Genomic DNA, 11,544 nt, shown 5'->3' with positions numbered 1-11,544 from the left:
TAAAAAATTTAGAAAACAATTATTTGGTTTGCTATTTTGACATTAAACTAGAAGTTTGACTAGTACTTTTTAGTACTGTTTAGTCGCATATTAATGTTATGAATTTTTTCAAAATAACTTATGAATGATCCTACTGTAAGGATTTGAATATTTATATATATATATATATATATATATTAGTGATATAATAAAAATTTTAGAAAACAAAATAAATTTATTTGGTTTGTTATTTTAACAGTCAACTAGTAGTTTGACTAGTACTTCCGAACACGGTTTAATCCCATATTAATGTTATGATTTTTTCAAAATAACTTATGAATGATCCAACTGTAAGGATGTGAAGATCTTTATATATTAGTGATATGATAAAATTTTTGGAAATAATATTCTAATAGTCAACTAGTAGTTTCACTTGTACTTCTTAATACTGTTTAGTCCCATATTAGTACTATGATTATTTATAAATAACTTTCCAATGATCCAACCATAAGGATGTGAAAACCTATATATATTAGTGATATGATAAATGTTTTAGAAAAAAATAAATTTAGTTGGTTTGCTATTTTAACAGTGAACTAGTAGTTTGACCAGTACTTCCTAATATTGTTTAATACCATATTAATGTTATGATTTTTTCAAAATAACTTATGAATGATCCAACCATAAGGATGTGAATATATATATATATATATATTAATGATATGATAATGTTTTTAAAAAAATAAATTTATTTGGTTTGCTATTTTAATAGTCAACTAGTAGTTTGACTAGTACTTCTTCGTAGTGTTTAGTCCAATATTAATGTTATGATTTTTTGAAAATAACTTATAAATGATCCAACTGTATGGATGTGAAGATATATATATATATATATAAGTGATAAAATAATTTTTTATGGTTTGCAATTTTTACAGCCAACTAGTAGTTTGACCGGTACTTCTTAGTATTGTTTAGTCCCATATTAATGTTATGATTTTTTTCAAATTAACTTATGAATGATCCAACAATAAGGATGTGAAGGTCTTTATATATTAGTGATATGATAAAAAATTTAGAAAAAAGTAAATTTATTTGTTCTGCTATTTTAACAGTCAACTAGTAGTTTTATCGGTACTTCTTATATTGTTTAGTACCATATTAGTGCTATGATTTTTTCAAAATAACTTATGAATGATCCAACCATAAGGATGTGAATATCTATATATATTAGTGATATGATAAAAAATTTAGAAACAAATAATTTTATTTGGTTTGCTATTTTAACAGTCAACTAGTAGTTTGACGAGTACTTCCTAATATTGTTTAATCCGATATTAACGTTATAATTTTTCAAAATAATTTATGAATTATCCAACCGTAAGGATGTGAGGATCTATATATATTAGTGATATGATTAATTTTTATAGAAAAAATAAATTTATTTGGTTTGCTATTTTAACAGTCAACTAGTAGTTTTACCAATACTTCTTCGCATTGTTTAGTCCCATATTAATGTTAAGAATTTTTCAAAATAACTTATGAATGATCCAACCGTATGGATATGAAGATCCATATATATATATATATAAGTGATATAATAAAAAAATTAGATAAAAATAATATTTTTTGTTTGCTATTTTAACAGACAACTAGTAGTTTGACGAGTACTTCTTAGTACTGTTTAGTCCCATATTAATGTTATGATTTTTTCAAAATAACTTATGAATGATCCAACCGTAAGGATGTGAAGATCTATATATATGTCAACTAGTAGTTTGACCATATTAATATTATGGTTTTTTTTGAAAATAACTTATGAATGATCCATGTATATGGATATGAAGATCTATATATATTAGTGATATGATAAAATTTTTAGAAAAAAATAAATTTATTTGGTTTGTTATTTTAACAGTCAACTAGTAGTTTGACTGGTACTTCTTAGTACTGTTTAGTCGCATATTAATGTTATGATTTTTTCAAAATAACTTATGAATGATCCAACGATAAGGATGTGAAGTTCTATATATATTAGTCATATAATGAAAATTTTAGAAAAAAAATAAATTTATTTGGTTTGTTATTTTAACAGTCAACTAGTAGTTTGACTAGTACTTCTTAATACTGTTTAGTCCCATATTAATATTTTGATTTTTTCCAAAATAACTTATGAATGATCCAACCGTAAGGATGTGAAGATCTATATATATTAGTGATATGATAAAAAATTTAGAAAAAAAATTATTTGGTTTGCTATTTTAACATTCAACTAGTAGTTTGACCGGTACTTTTTAGTACTGTTTAGTCGCATATTAATGCTATGATTTTTTTAAAATAACTTATGAATGATCCAACTGTAAGGATTTGAAGATTTATATATATTAGTGATATATTAAAAAATTTAAAAAAAATAAATTTATTTGGTTTGCTATTTTAAAATTCAACTAGTAGTTTGACCGGTACTTCTTAGTACTGTTTAGTAGCATATTAATGTTATGATTTTTTAAAAATAACTTATGAATGATCGAGCTATAAGGATGTGAAAATCTATATATATTAGTGATATAATAAACTTTTTAGAAAAAAACAAATTTGTTTGGTTTGTAATTTTAACATTCAACTAGTATTTTGACCAGTACTTCTTAATATTGTTTACTCTCATATTAATGTTATGATTTTTTCAAAATAACTTAAGACTGATCCAACCATAAGGATGTGAAGATCTATATATATAAATGATAAAATAAAAAGTTTAGAAAAAAATAATTTTTTTGGTTTGCTATTTTAACAGTCAACTAGTAGTTTGACCGGTACTTCTTAGTATTGTTTAGTCGCATATTAATGTTATGATTTTTTCAAAATAAGTTATGAATGATCCAACTATAAGGATGTTAAGATATATATATATTAGTGATATGATAAATATTTTAAAAAATAATACATTTATTTGGTTTGTTATTTTAATAGTCAACTAGTAGTTTGACGTACTTCTTAGTACTGTTTAGTCTCATATTAATATTATGATTTTTTCAAAATAACTTATTAATGATCCAACCATAAGAATGTGAAGATCTATATATATTAGTGATATGATAAAAATTTTAGAAAAAAAAAATTTATTTGATTTGTTATTTTAACAGTCTAACTAGTAGTTTGACTAGTACTTCCTAATACTGTTTAATCCCATATTAATGTTATGATTTTTTCAAAATAACTTATGAATGATCCAACCGTAAGGATGTGAAGATCTATATATATGTCAACTAGTAGTTTGACCATATTAATGTTATGGTTTTTTTGAAAATAACTTATGAATGATCCATGCGTAAAGATATGAAGATCTATATATATTAGTGATATGATAAAATTTTTAGAAAAAAATAAATTTATTTGGTTTGTTATTTTAACAGTCAACTAGTAGTTTGACTGGTACTTCTTAGTACTGTTTAGTCGCATATTAATGTTATGATTTTTTCAAAATAACTTATGAATGATCCAACGATAAGGATGTGAAGTTCTATATATATTAGTCATATAATGAAAATTTTAGAAAAAAAATAAATTTATTTGGTTTGTTATTTTAACAGTCAACTAGTAGTTTAACTAGTACTTCTTAATACTGTTTAGTCCCATATTAATATTTTGATTTTTTCCAAAATCACTTATGAATGATGCAACCGTAAGGATGTGAAGATCTATATATATTAGTGATATGATAAAAAATTTAGAAAAAAAATTATTTCGTTTGCTATTTTAACATTCAACTAGTAGTTTGACTAGTACTTTTTAGTACTGTTTAGTCGCATATTAATGCTATGATTTTTTTTTAAAAATAACTTATGAATGATCCAACTGTAAGGATTTGAAGATTTATATATATTAGTGATATATTAAATAATTTTAAAAAAATAAATTTATTTGGTTTGCTATTTTAAAATTCAACTAGTAGTTTGACCGGTACTTCTTAGTACTGTTTAGTCGCATATTAATGTTATGATTTTTTAAAAATAACTTATGAATGATCCAGCTATAAGCATGTGAAAATCTATATATATTAGTGATATAATAAAAATTTTAGAAAAAAACAAATTTGTTTGGTTTGTAATTTTAACATTCGACTAGTATTTTGACGAGTACTTCTTAATATTGTTTAGTCTCATATTAATGTTATGATTTTTTCAAAATAACTTAAGACTGATCCAACCATAAGGATGTGAAGATCTATATATATAAGTGATAAAATAAAAGTTTTAGAAAAAAATAATTTTTTTGGTTTGCTATTTTAACAGTCAACTAGTAGTTTGACCGGTACTTCTTAGTATTGTTTAGTCGCATATTAATGTTATGATTTTTTCAAAATAACTTATGAATGATCGAACTATAAGGATGTTAAGATATATATATATTAGTGATATGATAAATATTTTAGAAAAAAATACATTTATTTGGTTTGTTATTTTAATAGTCAACTAGTAGTTTGACTCGTACTTCTTAGTACTGTTTAGTCTCATATTAATATTATGATTTTTTCAAAATAACTTATTAATGATCCAACCATAAAATGTGAAGATCTATATATATTAGTGATATGATAAAAATTTTAGAAAAAAATAAATTTATTTGATTTGTTATTTTAACAGTCTAACTAGTAGTTTGACTAGTACTTCCTAATACTGTTTAATCCCATATTAATGTTATGATTTTTTCAAAATAACTTATGAATGATCCAACCGTAAGGATGTGAAGATCTATATATATGTCAACTAGTAGTTTGACCATATTAATGTTATGGTTTTTTTGAAAATAACTTATGAATGATCCATCCGTAAAGATATGAAGATCTATATATATTAGTGATATGATAAAATTTTTAGAAAAAAATAAATTTATTTGGTTTGTTATTTTAACAGTCTACTAGTAGTTTGACTGGTACTTCTTAGTACTGTTTAGTCGCATATTAATGTTATGATTTTTTCAAAATAACTTATGAATGATCCAACGATAAGGATGTGAAGTTCTATATATATTAGTCATATAATGAAAATTTTAGAAAAAAAATAAATTTATTTGGTTTGTTATTTTAACAGTCAACTAGTAGTTTAACTAGTACTTCTTAATACTGTTTAGTCCCATATTAATATTTTGATTTTTTCCAAAATAACTTATGAATGATGCAACCGTAAGGATGTGAAGATCTATATATATTAGTGATATGATAAAAAATTTAGAAAAAAAATTATTTGGTTTGCTATTTTAACATTCAACTAGTAATTTGACCAGTACTTTTTAGTACTGTTTAGTCGCATATTAATGCTATGATTTTTTTTTAAAATAACTTATGAATGATCCAACTGTAAGGATTTGAAGATTTATATATATTAGTGATATATTAAAAAATTTTAAAAAAATAAATTTATTTGGTTTGCTATTTTAAAATTCAACTAGTAGTTTGACCGGTAGTTCTTAGTACTGTTTAGTCGCATATTAATGTTATGATTTTTTAAAAATAACTTATGAATGATCCAGCTATAAGCATGTGAAAATCTATATATATTAGTGATATAATAAAAATTTTAGAAAAAAACAAATTTGTTTGGTTTGTAATTTTAACATTCGACTAGTATTTTGACGAGTACTTCTTAATATTGTTTAGTCTCATATTAATGTTATGATTTTTTCAAAATAACTTAAGACTGATCCAACCATAAGGATGTGAAGATCTATATATATAAGTGATAAAATAAAAGTTTTAGAAAAAAATAATTTTTTTGGTTTGCTATTTTAACAGTCAACTAGTAGTTTGACCGGTACTTCTTAGTATTGTTTAGTCGCATATTAATGTTATGATTTTTTCAAAATAACTTATGAATGATTGAACTATAAGGATGTTAAGATATATATATATTAGTGATATGATAAATATTTTAGAAAAAAATACATTTATTTGGTTTGTTATTTTAATAGTCAACTAGTAGTTTGACTCGTACTTCTTAGTACTGTTTAGTCTCATATTAATATTATGATTTTTTCAAAATAACTTATTAATGATCCAACCATAAAATGTGAAGATCTATATATATTAGTGATATGATAAAAATTTTAGAAAAAAATAAATTTATTTGATTTATTATTTTAACAGTCTAACTAGTAGTTTGACTAGTACTTCCTAATACTGTTTAATCCCATATTAATGTTATGATTTTTTCAAAATAACTTATGAATGATCCAACCGTAAGGATGTGAAGATCTATATATATGTCAACTAGTAGTTTGACCATATTAATGTTATGGTTTTTTTGAAAATAACTTATTAATGATCCATCCGTAAAGATATGAAGATCTATATATATTAGTGATATGATAAAATTTTTAGAAAAAAATAAATTTATTTGGTTTGTTATTTTAACAGTCTACTAGTAGTTTGACTGGTACTTCTTAGTACTGTTTAGTCGCATATTAATGTTATGATTTTTTCAAAATAACTTATGAATGATCCAACGATAAGGATGTGAAGTTCTATATATATTAGTCATATAATGAAAATTTTAGAAAAAAAATAAATTTATTTGGTTTGTTATTTTAACAGTCAACTAGTAGTTTAACTAGTACTTCTTAATACTGTTTAGTCCCATATTAATATTTTGATTTTTTCCAAAATAACTTATGAATGATGCAACCGTAAGGATGTGAAGATCTATATATATTAGTGATATGATAAAAAATTTAGAAAAAAAATTATTTGGTTTGCTATTTTAACATTCAACTAGTAGTTTGACCAGTACTTTTTAGTACTGTTTAGTCGCATATTAATGCTATGATTTTTTTTTAAAATAACTTATGAATGATCCAACTGTAAGGATTTGAAGATTTATATATATTAGTGATATATTAAAAAATTTTAAAAAAATAAATTTATTTGGTTTGCTATTTTAAAATTCAACTAGTAGTTTGACCGGTAGTTCTTAGTACTGTTTAGTCGCATATTAATGTTATGATTTTTTAAAAATAACTTATGAATGATCCAGCTATAAGCATGTGAAAATCTATATATATTAGTGATATAATAAAAATTTTAGAAAAAAACAAATTTGTTTGGTTTGTAATTTTAACATTCAACTAGTATTTTGACGAGTACTTCTTAATATTGTTTAGTCTCATATTAATGTTATGATTTTTTCAAAATAACTTAAGACTGATCCAACCATAAGGATGTGAAGATCTATATATATAAGTGATAAAATAAAAATTTTAGAAAAAAATAATTTTTTTGGTTTGCTATTTTAACAGTCAACTAGTAGTTTGACCGGTACTTCTTAGTATTGTTTAGTCGCATATTAATGTTATGATTTTTTCAAAATAACTTATGAATGATCCAACTATAAGGATGTTAAGATATATATATTAGTGATATGGTAAATATTTTAGAAAAAAATACATTTATTTGGTTTGTTATTTTAATAGTCAACTAGTAGTTTGACTCGTACTTCTTAGTACTGTTTAGTCTCATATTAATATTATGATTTTTTCAAAATAACTTATTAATGATCCAACCATAAGAATGTGAATATCTATATATATTAGTGATATGATAAAAATTTTAGAAAAAAATAAATTTATTTGATTTGTTATTTTAACAGTCTAACTAGTAGTTTGACTAGTACTTCCTAATACTGTTTAATCCCATATTAATGTTATTATTTTTTCAAAATAACTTATGAATGATCCAACCATAAGGATGTAAATATCTATATATATTAATGATATGATAATTTTTTTAGAAAAAAATAAATTTATTTGGTTTGCTATTTTAACAGTTAACTAGTAGTTTGACCAGTACTTCTTAATACTGTTTAGTCCCATATTAATATTATGATTTTTTTCAAATAAATTATGAATGATCCAACCATAAGGATGTGAAGATCTATATATATTAGTGATATGATAAAAATTTTAGAAAAAAATAAATTTATTTGGTTGGTTATTTTAACATTCAACTAGTAGTTTGACCAGTACTTTTTAGTACTGTTTAGTCGTATATAAATGTTATTATTTTTTTCAAAATAACTTTTGACTGATCCAACTGTAAGGATGTGAATATTTATATATATTAGTGATATAATAAAAAATTTAGAAAAAAAATAAATTTATTTGGTTTGATATTTTAACAGTCAACTAGTAGGTTGACCATTACTTCTTAGTATTGTTTAGTCCCATATTAATATTATGATTTTTTTAAAATAACTTATGAATGATCCAACCATAAGGATGTAGGATGCCTCTCCTAAGTCTTTTATGGAGAAATTGATCCCTAACCAAGTCTTAACAACCTTTAGAGAAGGTATGTCATTCCCCATTAGTAGTATATCATCAACATATAGTACTATAAATGCCACATAGCTCCCACTAACCTTCTTGTAAACACACGGTTCATCTTCGTTTTGAACAAAGCCATACTCTGTGACTATTTCATCAAAATGGATATTCCATCTCCTAGAGGATTGCTTCAATCCATAAATGGATTGACGCAATTTACATACCTTGCCAGCATTCCTTGGATCGACAAAACCCTCAGGTTGTGTCATGTACACATCCTCTTCAAGGCTTCCATTAATGAAGGTTGTTGTGACTTCCATTTGCCAGATTTCATAATATGGGAATGCTGTAATGGCAAGTAAAATCCTTATAGACATGACCATAGCCACTAGTGAGAAAGTTTCATCATAGTCAATACCATGAATATGTTTGAAACCTTTTGCAACCAGCCTAGCTTTATAGGTCTGAACATTTCCATCCATGCATTTTTTTCTTCTTAAAAGCCCATTTGCACCCTATGGGTTTTACCCCTTCAGGTGGATCAACCAAAGTCCATACTTGGTTTTCGTACATGGAATCTATCTCGGATTTCATGGCTTCAAGCCATGTCTTAGAGTCTGGACTATTCATAGCATCTTGGTATGTAAGAGGCTCATCTTCATCTATGAGCATCAAATCCATACCGAGTCAAGAGAAATCCATATCTTTCGTACATAAAATCTATCTCGGATTTCATGGCTTCTTCCATGTCTTAGAGTCTGGACTGTTCATAGTATCTTGGTATGTAAGAGGCTCATCTTCATCTATGAGCATCAAATCCACACTGAGTCAAGAGAAATCCATATCTATCTGGCTCATGGAGAATTCTACCAGATCTACGAACAACCTGTGTTTGTTGAGCATTATCATTATTTTGCTCTTGTTCCACTTCAGGTTCAATGTTATTTTGTGGTTCTCGATCTTCATTGAGATATATAGTTCTCCCACTGTTTCTTACGAAAATAAAATCTCTTTCCATGAAGACAGCATCTCGAGCAATAAACACTTTCTGCTCAGAAGGACTATAAAAATAATACGCTTTTGTTTCATTAGGGTATCCCATAAAAATGCACTCTTCGGATTTAGGTCCAAGCTTGTCAGATTCTTGACGTTTCACAAATGCCTTACATCCCCAAACTTTCATAAAGTCATGCCTGACCGTTTCTCCTTACATATCTCATATGGAGTCTTTTGAACCTTCTTAGTAGGAACACAGTTAAGTGTGAAAGTCGCTGTTTCTAGAGCGTAACCCCAGAAACTTATTAGAAGATCTGCATGACTCATCATAGATCGCACCATGTCCAAGAAGGTGTGATTTCTCCTCTCTGAAACTCCATTCCATTGAGGTATTCCTGGAGGAGTGAGTTGTGATACAATACCACACTCTTTGAAATACTCTCTAAATTCAGTGCTTAAGTATTCACCCCCATGATTGGATCGTAAGATCTTAATACTTGCATCTCCCACTACGCCAATAATGGCTTTCTGCAACATTCCAAATAAGTTGCCAGAGGCCGAATAAATGTTGCAAAAGATTAAAAAAAATTAACGGCAACACTTTTCTGATGTTAGTATTTTTGATGTTGCCTTAGGGTTCAAAGGCAATATTTTCTAATTTAGGGCAACACCAAAAATTATGTTGCCAAAAACTGTGATTTTGCAAAAAAATGGTCCCACATGACATGTGGATTGTCATGTGGACGGCCATGTAGCTGGACACGTGGCTTGACACGTGGAGAGGTGGGTCCCGCTGATGGGGGACCGCATGACCACGTGGACTGACACGTCAGCATGTGGGACCCACATAGCCACATCATCATGTGAGTGGGTGTTAGAAAGGCAAAAGATATAATTTTATATAGATATCTCAATCAGTGCTAAAAAATCAGTAACATCATTTCACAGATCGATTCTTCAGTGTATGATATAACTTTGCTTTAGCAAACAATATATTCATTTACACAATTACAACAAATATATAGTACAGAAAATATGCATCATTTTTCACAAGAACTGTGTAGATATGATTATGTAACTTTGACAACAATTATATAAATAAAATTATGCACAAAGAACCCTAGCTTGAAATTTGAAACACCTACAACGTACAACTTTGAAATTATCAAAAGCATATTTCTTAACAACCAACTGTTAATTCAGCATGCGGCATCATATCTGGATTGGAGGAGTTTGTGAATGAGTCATTGTCCTAAACATGATTCTCTTCAGTTCCAACATCTGAACAATCCTTATCTTCGGAGGGGTTGAAGGGCTGTTTATTATTTTCTTCGACAAGTACTGCTCAATCTTTCTCGTTTGTAGGCTTCTGTGTTTACCTGTGTTCCTTGGGTTTTCTAGTTAATCCAAAAGCAGCAGCCTACAGATATTGGGATTCAATTAGAAACCCCAAACAAGAAAAAAGAACGCTCGATGATCAAGAAAGAGAGAAATTAGTCAGATAAATATACGCACCTTGCTCCTTGATGTGAGAGTTAATGTAAAAGTCTGGCCCTTCTTCTTTACAGACCTTTCAGTGGCCTTCTACCTGTTCAAATGTTTGTTCTCTCTATCTACCTCTTCGGTGTCTGGACTAATTATAATTATATCTTCAGACCTCGGCTTGGCAGTGACTTTCTTTTGATGACCAACAACCCTTTGTTTCTGTAAGTTAAACAATAATTGTGAACACAAGATTCGACTTATAAATGAATTAACAAGAATAGCTGTACTAATTAGTAAGTACCTACCTTGTTGTTTTCAACAACTCCTGCTTGTGCATTAGCAACTAATTGGGCACAAAACCCCCTAAAACAAAAATATAACCACAATCAATATAAACCATTCAAAAAGTTCATTGCAATATTAAAATGTACAGGTATGTTTGTGTGTTCCTCTTATACCTTGTGACAGGGCGGGAGACTTGAGGGATTTGGTGCTGCTTTCCCTCGATTCCATGGCCAGTAAAAAGATTTCCGATATCACCAAGCGCACATCGATTCCTCCCTTCTACAGCCTCCATGTTCATCTGCCTTATGGCTGCTCCTTCTCCTAATGCATCTGCTGCAACACATCAAATCAGCACCAGATAAAAAAACCCCCAAAATAGTAACTAATACTAGGTGTCACGAAATACCAGACCCGATCTCTAGACCTGCACCAAACTACCAGAAACTTGCTCGAACTTCATAGGAGCTACACTCGAAGAAAAAAGAA

Source organism: Apium graveolens, chromosome 5 (genome assembly GCF_009905375.1).
Source record: "Apium graveolens cultivar Ventura chromosome 5, ASM990537v1, whole genome shotgun sequence".
Taxonomy (NCBI): Eukaryota; Viridiplantae; Streptophyta; class Magnoliopsida; order Apiales; family Apiaceae; genus Apium; species Apium graveolens.
This window is presented reverse-complemented; position numbering follows the sequence as displayed.